We start from the raw sequence: 10,538 nt of genomic DNA on the forward strand, positions 1-10,538 counted from the left end.
GCTTCTTCTCTCTCTTTCATTCTCAATACAAAGTTCTCCTCAATGTTCTTAGAGATCTATTCAATGTAATACTCTTTTGTGGTGTGTTTGCTGAGATCCGATGAATTGTGGGTTTATGAATAAGATTATCTATGAATATTATTTGGTTCTTCTCTGAATTCTTATATGCATGATTTGATATCTTTGCAAGTCTCTTCGAATTATCGGTTTAGTTTGTCCTACTAGATTGATCTTTCTTGCAATGGGAGAAGTGCTTAGCTTTGGGTTCAATCTTGCAGTGTCCTTTCCCAGTGACAGTAGGGGCAGCAAAGCACGTATTGTATTGTTGCCATCGAGGATAAAAAGATGGGGTTTATATCACATTGCTTGAGTTTATCCCTCTACATCATGTCATCTTGCTTAATGCGTTACTCTGTTCATATGAACTTAATACTCTAGATGCATGCTGGATAGAGGTTGATGTGTGGAGTAATAGTAGTAGATGCAGAATCGTTTCGATCTACTTGACACAGACATGATGCCTATATTCATGATCATTGCCTTAGATATTCTCATAACTATGCGCTTTTCTATCAATTGCTCGACAGTAATTTGTTCACCCACCATAATACATGCTATCTTGAGAGAAGCCACTAGTGAAACCTATGGCCCCCGGGTCTCTTTCTTATTATATTGCAACTATTTTATTTACATCGCATCTTGTTTACTATTTTGCAATCTTTACTTTCCAATCTATACAACAAAAATACCAAAAATATTTATCTTACTATCTTTATTAGATCTCACTTTTGCGAGTGACCGTGAAGGGATTGACAACCCCTTTATCGCGTTGGTTGAAAGGTTCTTGATTGTTTGTGCAGGTACTAGGTGACTTGTGCGTTGTCTCCTACTGGATTGATACCTTGGTTCTCAAAAACTGAGGTAAATACTTACGTTACTTTGCTGCATCACCCTTTCCTCTTCAAGGGAAAACCAACGCATGCTCAAGAGGTAGCAACTGCTGCAGCCCCCGGGCCGGGTTCTGAAGTCCCCGGGCCGGGTTCTGAAATCCCCAGGCCGGGTGCGACTGCTGCAGTCCTCGAGCCGCCTGCCGAAGTCCCCGGCCCGGCTGCTGTAGTCCCCGAGACAGATCTGATTGTTCCAGGAGCAGCTGGCACGAAGATGGACTCTGATTCCGGCGAAGGCTTGATAGATGACTTGCAGAGGCACTGGAGGGAAACGCCAGCTGGTATTGCTTGCGGGGTGGAGCCGATCCATGCCAGGGCATCTGATTGCTCGTTGTCGTCCCGTGGCACGTGAAGGAACTTGCACCCATCAAAATATCTGTTGAACTACTGGATGAGGAAGCGGTAGCTCGCCATGTTTGCATCCTTGCCGTCCCAGTCGCCAAACGATTGCTGGACCACCAAGTCTGACTCGCCGTAGCAGAGCACTTGGCGGATGCCAATTTCTTTGGCCAGTCGGAACCCGTGGACAAGTGCCTCGTACTCGGCCACGTCGTTGGAGGCGGCAAAGTGAATTTGCCATGTTACTTGAGCTTGTCGCCTTTGGGAGAGGTGAGGACGATGCCGGCTCCCAGACCGGTGCGCATCTTCGAGCCATCAAAGTGCATCTGCCAATGAGTGGAGTCCGGCACTGGCGGCAGGTACTGGATTTCAGCTCAGTAGATGAGGAAGTCGGCCAGTGCTTGGGACTTGATGGTGGTGGTAAAGGATGGTGTAGGGAGCCAGCTCGATGGCCAACTTTGCCCCTGGCCTGATGCATCTTTGTTGCCTATGATCTCAGCAAGCGGGGCGGTGCAGACGACCGTGATGGAGTGCTCATGGAAATATTGCTTGAGCTTCTTGACGGCAAAGTACACGCCTTAGCACATCTTCTGGTAGTGGGGGTAATTCTGCTTGGAGGCGGACAATACTTCACTCAGGTAGTAAACGGGCCTCTATACCGGCTATGCTTTGTAGTATTCTAGGCGTTCAACGATGATGACTATGATGACCACTCGGCTGGCGGCGGCGATGTAGAGGAGCATGGGCTCCTTAGCAGCCGGAGCCACCAGGACAAGCGGCATGGTCATCATCTTCTTGAGTTGGAGGAAAGCTTCATCCGCCTTGTCGTTCCACTCGAAGCAAGTTGTTTTCTTCATTTACTGGTACAGGGGCAAGGCCTTCTCAGCCAGCCGTCTGATGAAGCGACTGAGAGTTGCAAAGCACCCGGTGAACTTCTGGACGTCCCGTAGCCGGGTAGGTCTCTGCATCCGCTCAATGGCCTTGATCTTCATGGGGTTGCACTTGATGCCGCGTTCGGAAACAAGGAAACCAAGGATCTGGCCGTCTGGGACTCCAAAGACACTTCTCTGGGTTGAGCTTGATTTGAAAACGGTGCGAATTGTCAAAAGTCTCCTTGAGATCATCCAGAAGGGTGTTATTCTTCTCCGTCTTCACCACAATATCGTCTACATAGACATGGGCATTTTTGCCGAGTTGCTTGAGGGGGCACTTCTGCATGCAACGCTGAAACATGGCACCAGCATTTCTCAAGCCGAATGTCATGGTTAGGTAGAAAAAGGCCCTGAATGGTGTGATGAAGGCGGTCATCAGCCGATCGGCCGGGTTCAGCTTGATCTAGTGGTAACCAGAGTAGGCATCAAAAAAACTCAACAACTCACATCAGGCTGCGGAGTCAATCACTTGATCTATCCGAGGCAGAGCAAACGGATCTTTGGGGTAGGCTTTGTTGAGACTGGTATAATCAATGCACATGCGCCACTTGTTGTTCTTCTTCAATACAAGGACCGGGTTGGCAAGCCACTCCAGGTAGAACACTTCCATGATGAAGCCGGCTGCTAGCAGTCGGGCTATCTCTTCTCCGTAGTTCTTCTCTTTTCTTTCGACAGGCGGCGGAGGGGTTGCTTGACTGGCTTCGCATCTGACCTAACATGTAGCTTGTGCTCGGCGAGATCCATCGGAACACTCGACATGTCTTTGGGAGACCATGCAAAGATGTCCTGATTCTCACACAGGAAATCGACGAGCTTTCTTTCCTATTTGCTGTCGAGGTTCGTCCCTACGACAGCTTACCTCTCCGGTTGATCCAGGTCCAAGGGGATCTTCTTTGTTTCTTTGGCCGGCTGGAAGGAGCCCTGAGCTTCTGACTCCTTGGGGTCTGGCGACAGGTCCGACTGCTTGCCAGCCACGGCCACAACCCGGTCAAGGAGCCGCTTTTCAGCAGCAATCACAAGGAAATCGGCCAGCCGACTGCTGGTAGCAGTGCACGTGGCCGACTTATTGTAGTCGCCAACAACGACAATTATGACCTTGGGACCCGGCATCTTCATCTTGAGGTAGGCATAGTGAGGCACCGCCATGAATTTGGCAAGTGCTGGCCGGCCCAAGTGGGCGTGGTAGGGGCTCTCCAGGTCAACCACCTCGAACCAGATTGGCTTGCGGCAGAAGTGATCTTTGTCTCCGAAGAGGACATGTATCTTGATCTTGCCGATTGGCGTGCAGGAAAGGTCGGGTACTATGCTGTGGAAGATGGTCCGACTGGGCTGCAGCTATTTCTCTTTGATGCACATATTCTCCAGGGTGTCATGGTAGAGGATGTTGATGCTGCTACCGCCGTCTATCAGAATTCGGGAGAAGCGACAAGCTCGCCTCTCCGTTGAAAAGGTGGCATCCAACACCATAGCATAGGAGCCCGGAGAAGGCATTACTTCCGGGTGGTCAGTGTGGCTCCAGCTGGGGGGCTTCTCAGACCAGTGCATAAACTCTGGGACTTTAGAGGCGACAGCATTCACCTCACAGTGTTGCTGGCGCCGGTTGTGCTTGTTGTCAACCACACTGGTGAAGACGACGTAGGCTCCGTGTTCTTCGGGAATTCATCTTGGACAGCGCCGACTGGGCCGACCGCCGACTGTTGAGGAGGCGGAGCCGGCGGGCCAGCAGGCGGAGGTGGCAGCCCTTCGCTCTTGGCGATGCGGGTGAGACAGTGGCACTTCCGAGTTGTGTGATTAGACGACTTCGCACCACTGTGGAACTTGCAAGGAGTATCAAGGGTTTGCTCGAAGGAGAAGGCGGGCAGCTAGGTAGGCTTGCCGCCCTTCTGACGCTTGGGGCCAGGCTGACCCTCCGGTTGCTGATCTTCAACTATTGCCACTTGCTGGCTGGTGGAAGCCGGCTGCTGGGCCTTGCGCTTGTTATCGTTCGTCTGCTGGCACCGACTGGAATCACCAGCAGGCGTCTAAGGAGCTGGGGGGAGCACTTTTCCAGATGCATCCACTCGGAGCTCGACTTCATGGAGGATCGGAAGTGGCGTACTTGTCCGATATGATTAGTAGCTCGTCGAGTGTGGTCGGCTCATCGCAGAGCATGCGGTGCTTGAGCAAGGTGCCTTGTTTTCACCCAGCAGTGAAATACTCTAAGGCTTGCACCTTGTGCACCCCTTCGCAGGAGTTGTGCAGTTAGGCCCATCATGTCAAGTAGTCGCGGGTGGACTTGGTCGGGCCTTGGACGCACAGAGAGAGCTGGCGGGGCTTGGGCGGCCGCTTTTAGGTGTTGGTGAAGTTGTGGATGAAGACTTCGGTGAAGTCCAGCCAACTGTTGATGCTGTAGGGTTTGAGGCTATTCAGCCATGTCCAGGCTTTGCCCTGGAGCATGAGCGAAACATACTTCCCGGCAACGCGCTTGTTGTTGTTTGTTATGTTGATGGCGGTGGAGTAGTCGACCAGCCAATCTTCCGGCTTCACGGAGCCGTTGTACTTGGGTGTATCTCGATGGAGCGAGAACCCTTTCGGGAAGGACTCATCGCGAATGCGGTTGCCGAAATAAGGTAGGCTGATTGCATCTTCTTCTTCCACCGCCAGGGATCGAGCCAGTCGGTTGATCCGATGGCCGAGCGTCTGATAACCCACAAGTATAGGGGATCAATTGTAGCCTCTTTCGATAAGTAAGAGTGTCGAACTCAATGAGGAGCTAAAGGTAGAACAAATATTCCCTCAAGTTCTATCGACGACCGATACAACTCTACGCACGCTTAACGTTCGCTTTACCTAGAACAAGTATGAAACTAGAAGTACTTTGTAGATGTTTTTGGATAGGTTTGCAACATAATAAAGAGCATGTAAATAAAAAGTAGGGGCTATTTAGATAAAGACACAACTAAGTTAGTTTTAGTAAAGATCTTTTTGTTACGAGAAAGTTATTTGTCCCTAGGCAATCGATAACTAGACCGGTAATCATTATTGCAATTTTATTTGAGGGAGAAACATAAGCTAACATTCTTAATCTGCTTGGATCATATGCACTTATGATTGGAACTCTAGCAAGCATCCGCAACTACTAAAGATCATTAAGGTAAAAGCCAACCATAGCATTAAAGTATCAAGTCCTATTTATCCCATACGCAAACAACCTACTTACTAGGGTCTGTGCTTCTGTCACTCACGCCACCCACCATAAGCAAATCATGAACATATTGCAAACCCTACAGTGGGAATCCCTCACGCTTGCGCGACACAGAGAGCACCATAGGACAGCACCAATAATAAAACATGCAACTCAAACCAATCAATATCATCAATTAACCCATAGGACAAAACGGATCTACTCAAACATCATAGGATAGCCATACATCATTGGGGAATAATATATAGCATTGAGCACCATGTTTAAGTAGAGATTACAGCGGGTAAAAGAGGGGTTACACTGCTGCATAGAGGGGGGGAAGAGTTGGTGAAGTTGTTGGTGAAGATTGCGGTGATGATGATGGCCCCCAGTGGCACTCCGACGCCACCGGAAGCGAGGGGAGAGAGCCCCCTCCTTCTTCTTCTTCCTTGACCTTCTCCCTAGAAGGGAGTAGGGTTTCCCCTCTGGTTCATGGTCTCCATGGCGTGGGAGGGGCGAGAGCCCCTTCGAGATTGGATCTGTCTCTCTGTCTCTCTCTGTTCCTGCGTTCTCTCTGGCTGCCCTTTCACCGTTTCGTATATATATATATATGGAGATCCGTAACTCCGATTGGACTGAAACCTTCGCCGAGATTTTTTCCTTAAAATTAGCTTTCTTGTGGCAAAAGAATAGCAGCAACCGCCTTACAAGGGGCCCACGAGGGTCAGCGGCGCGCCAAGGGGGTGGGGCGCGCCCCCTTGCCTCGTGGCTCCCTCAGGCACCGTCTCGTGTTGATTTTCTTCCCATATTCTCCAAATATTCCAAAAATATTCTCCGTCCATTTTTATCCTGTTTGGATTCCGTTTGATATGGGTTTACTGCGAAACAAAAAACATGCAACAAACAGGAACTGGCACTAGGCACTGGATCAATGTGTTAGTCCCAAAAATAGTACAAAAAGTTTCCAAAAGTATATGAAAGTTGTAGAATATTGGCATGGAACAATCAAAAATTATAGATACGACGGAGACGTATTAGCATCCCCAAGCTTAATTCCTACTCGTCCTCGAGTGGGTAAATGATAAAAAAAAGATAATTTTTGATGTGGAATGCTACCTAGCATAATCTTGATCACATATCTAATCATGGCATGAATATTAAGATACGAGTGATTTAAAGCAATAGTCTATCATTTGACACTAAGATAATAATATTTCAAGCATACTAATAAAGCAATCATATATTTTCAAAATAACATGGCCAAAGAAAGTTATCCCTACAAAATCATATAGTCTGGCTATGCTTCATCTTCACCACACAAAATATTCAAATCATGCACAACCCCGATGACAAGCCAAGGAATTGTTTCATACTTTTGATGTTCTCAAACCTTTTCAACTTTCATGCAATACATGAGGGTGAGCCATGGATATAGCACTATAGGTGGAATAGAATATGATGGTGGAGGTTGTGTGGAGAAGACAAAAAGGGACAAAGTCTCACATCGACGCGGCTAATCAACGGGCTATGGAGATGCCCATCAATTGATGTCAATGTGAGGAGTAGGGATTGCCATGCAACGGATGCACTAAGAGCTATAAGTGTATGAAAGCTCAAACTGGAAACTAAGTGGGCGTGCATCCAACTTGCTTGCTCATGAAGACCTCGGGCATTTGAGGAAGCCCATCATCGGAATATACAAGCCAAGTTCTATAATGAAAATTCCCACTAGTATATGAAAGTGATAACTCAAGAGACTCTCTATATGAAGAACATGGAGCTATTCTGAAGCACAAGTGTGGTAAAAGGATAGTAACATAGTCCCTTCTCTCTTTTCTCTCATTTTTTTTCTCTCTCTTTTTTCTTTTTTTGGTGGGCTTCTTTGGCCTCTTTTTTTGTGGGATTCTTTGGCCTCTTTTATTTTTTTGTAAAGTCCGGAGACTCATCCCAACTTGTCAGGGAATAATAGCTTCCATCATCCTTTCCTCACATGGGACCTGCTCTAATAATGATGATCATCACACTTTTATTTACTTACAACTCGATACTAGAACAAAGATATGACTCTATATGAATGCCTCCAGAGGTGTACCGGGATGTGCAATGATCTAGCGTAGCAATGAAATCAAAAAACGGACAAGCCATGAAAACATCATGCTAGCTATCTTACGATCATGCAAAGCAATATGACAACGAATGCTCAAGTCATGTATATGATGATGATGGAAGTTGCATGGCAATATATCTCGGAATGGCTATGGAAATGCCATGATAGGTAGGTATGGTGGCTGTTTTGAGGAAGATATAAGGAGACTTATGTGTGATAGAGCGTATCGTATCACGGGGTTTGGATGCACCGGCTAAGTTTGCACCAACTCTCGAGGTGAGAAAGGGCAATGCACGGTACCGAAGAGGCTAGCAATGATGGAAGGGTGAGAGTGCGTATAATCCATGGACTCAACATTAGTCATAAAGAACTCACATACTTATTGCAAAAATCTATTAGTCATAGAAACAAAGTACTACACGCATGCTCCTAGGGGGATATATTTGTAGGAAAAGACCATCGCTCGTCCCCGGCCGCCACTCATAAGGAAGACAATCAACAAATAAATCATGCTCTGACTTCATCACATAACGGTTCACCATATGTGCATGCTACGGGAATCACAAACTTCAACACAAGTATTTCTACAATCCACAACTACCCACTAGCATGACTCTAATATCACCATGTTTGTATCGCAAAACTATTGCAAGGAATCAAACATATCATATTCAGTGATCTACAAGTTTTATGTAGGATTTTATGACTAACCATGTGAATGACCAGTTCCTGTCATCTCTCTAAATAGATATAAGTGAAGCAAGAGAGTTTAAATCTTTCTACAAAAGATATGCCCACGCTCTAACAAATATAAGTGAAGCAAAAGAGCATTCTAAAAATGGCGGTTTTCTATGTGAAGAGAAACAGGCAATCCAAACTTCAAATGATATAAGCGAAGCACATGAAGCATTCTATAAAGCCATACTCAAAAGATATAAGTGAAGTGCATAGAGAATTCTATAAATCAACCAAGGACTATCTCATATCAGCATGGTGCATAAAATAAAAATGAAAACTAAATGGAAAAGACGCTCCAAGATTGCACATATCGCATGAACGAAACGAATCCAAAAACATACCGATACTTGTTGAAGAAAGATGGGATGCCTTCCGGGGCATCCTCAAGCTTAGACGCTTGAGTATCCTTGAATATTTACTTGGGGTGCCTCGGGAATCCCCAAGCTTGAGCTCTTGCCTCTCTTCCTTCTTCTCACATCGAGACCTTCTCGATCATCGAACACTTCATCCACACAAAACTTCAACAGAAAACTCGGTAAGATCTGTTAGTATAATAAAACAAATCACTACTCTAAGTACTGTTGCAAACCAATTCATATTTTGTCTTTGCATTGTAGCTATTGTAATATAACTTTACCATGGCTTAATCCACGGATATAAATCGATAGTTTCATCAAAACAAGCAAACTATGCATCAAAAACAGAATCTGGCTAAAACAGAACAGTCTGTAATAATATGAACATTCACCATACCTATGGTACTCCAAAAATTCTACAAAAATTAGGAAAAATAATAAATTTGTATAGAAAGACAGTGCAAAATGTTTCAGAACCGTTTGATGTTCCAGTAAAAAATGTAAAATCGCGCACTATAGCCAAAGTTTCTGTCCTGCACTGTACAAACCAACAAGCAATCTAAAACATTCTAAAGGCAAACCTTGGCACATTATTTTTATTTTTAAACTTTATAAAAGCACACAACAGAAATAAATGACTCTCTAAAACTTCCGGGCTGTCTCCCTGGCAGCGCTTTCTTTAAAGCCATTAAGCTAGGCATATAGTGCTCAAGTAATGGATCCACCCGGATCCCAAGGTATATCGAAGCCAATTTTGATTAGCAATGATTTGGCATTTAGTATTGATCACAAAGTAACATATATCATGTAATGACGAAGTCTAACTCTCTTCCTATGCATCGGCATGTCATAAAAGAACAATTCATGCACACAAAGTAAAGGCCAATGCATAGTATAAGCAGTTTCTTGCAATTTTTGCGTGTTGGAAACATAAAGAGGCAGAGATGTAGTTCCTCTCTCATAATAATTGCAAGTAGGAGCAGAAAGCACATGCATATTATAACTATCAAAATCATCATGTGTAATAGTAAAATGCAACCCATCAATATAATCCTTAATAAGGGTAAACTTCTTCGATATAGTGTAGTTGGGAGAATTCAAAAAGAAAATAGGATTATCATGTGTGGGTGTAATAGCAACAATTTCATGTTTAACATAAGGAACTATAGCAAATTCATCTCCATAAGCATAATTCATATTGGCATCTTGGCCACAAGCATAGCAAGCATCATCAAAAAGGGATATTTCAAGAGAATCAACGGGATCATAACAATCATCATAGCATTCATACTTCGGTAAGAACGAAGGGAAATTGAACAATGTATGAGTTGAAGAGTTACTCTCCTTAGAAGGTGGGTACGGGTGATCAATCCGCTCTTCCTCCTTTTGTTCTTCGATCTCCTCCTCATCTTTTTCATCCAATGAGCTCACAATGTCATTAATTTCTTCTTCCATAGACTCCTGCCAAATATTAGTCTCTTCTTGGACAACGGAGACTTTCTCAATAAACGCATCAATATCGGCATTGTATTCATAATTATCATAGCAATATTTAAGGATAGCTAAATTTTCAGGTCTATAAACTGAATCATCAAAATTTTCACACTCTTTAAACAAAGATTCAATTTCATAAGCACCCATAAAAGCAACAAATTCTTCTATTTGTTCCACATCATAGTAATCATATATACCATTAGCATAAGAAGCCATGGTTTTATCATCATTAAATTTGCATGAAAAGGGAAGGTGTGGAGCCTTCATCCTAGAGCAACAAGTATAGTCATATCTCAAGCATAGTTCCCGAGCATACCGATGCAACATATGAATTAGATCCCATAATAGTTTCCCTTTTTGAGTCAAGTGATAATCCCTAAAGTATTCACGTTGATCCAATGTGTCTCCCATAACATAATTGAATGTGGTTTTCTCAGGATTATCAAAGTAGTACATAATCTC

The sequence above is a fragment of the Triticum urartu genome, chromosome 2, assembly GCF_003073215.2.
Source record: "Triticum urartu cultivar G1812 chromosome 2, Tu2.1, whole genome shotgun sequence".
Taxonomy (NCBI): domain Eukaryota; kingdom Viridiplantae; phylum Streptophyta; class Magnoliopsida; order Poales; family Poaceae; genus Triticum; species Triticum urartu.